The sequence below is a fragment of the Trichinella spiralis genome (genome assembly GCF_000181795.1).
Source record: "Trichinella spiralis strain ISS 195 chromosome Unknown Scfld9, whole genome shotgun sequence".
Taxonomy (NCBI): Eukaryota; Metazoa; Nematoda; class Enoplea; order Trichinellida; family Trichinellidae; genus Trichinella; species Trichinella spiralis.
Genome location: NW_003526948.1, coordinates 2,204,847 through 2,205,857, shown reverse-complemented (window position 1 = coordinate 2,205,857; position 1,011 = coordinate 2,204,847).

Sequence of the window (1,011 nt, the reverse complement as noted above, 5' to 3'; positions counted from 1 at the left end):
TGTTTCTTGTCACTGTTTACATTTGTCCCGTGTGAAATTTATTGCATTTCTCTTTTTTATTTTCATTTATTATTTAAATTTATGCATGCTTTTAAAAAACAAATATTAACAATTAATAAACATAATAAACAGACGACGTGTTCCGGTGTAGTTGTCGAGGAAATTAATTATTCTCAACTGGAAGCAATTAATGATTATAATGAAAGTTATATTTAGAAAATTATAATGAAATTCATTCAGCACTGAAGTTTAATACTGCTATTCTTTTTTGATTAACATTACTTTTAGGTATTTTTTTCAATTATGCAAATCAGTTTTTCTTGAAGCGATACTGTTATTAGTAACCGAGCGCTCGTTCACTTTGCTGACGCGGCAAATTAGATACGCTAGATTACGTTCACTGAGAGAGCTTCATTACATGTAATGTTATGGCTCAAAAAAGGTGTATTTCGATTGAACAATACTGCTCATTAACTAGGAAGCACCACCAGAATTGGTAAAAGTAGATACGTTTAAACTGCTGTTTTCTATTTACATAATTTCAAAATTATTCATTACAATCCAGAACAGCAACAACTCAGCGTAATGAAAAACTGGTATTGTAGTTGTTTACCAGAAATCGCATGCAAATTTTTGAACGTTGCCTTAACGTTTGTTTACTTTTCAGCTATAGCTTACCACAATCCTGAACTTTTAATAAATCTATGAAGATTCATTCGTAAATTCATTTTGCTTATGTTTTCATTGAATTCAACGGTATCTAGTCGTCGAAAAGAACATAATAATTATTACTGTAAACTTCAAACTCATATAATCATCTTTTTGGTGTGATTTTAGATTAAAAGTCGTGAAAATTTTCGTTTGTTCAAAGTACTGAAAGCAGCCACAGTAAGACTTGTTTACCAGAAAATCTATGCAAATTTTTATTCCACTGCTGTACGTAGCTGACGTGGCCTTCAGCTTTCATTGGCTGTTGGCGTACAGTGTGCGGTGAAGTGCAGTGGACGTTTT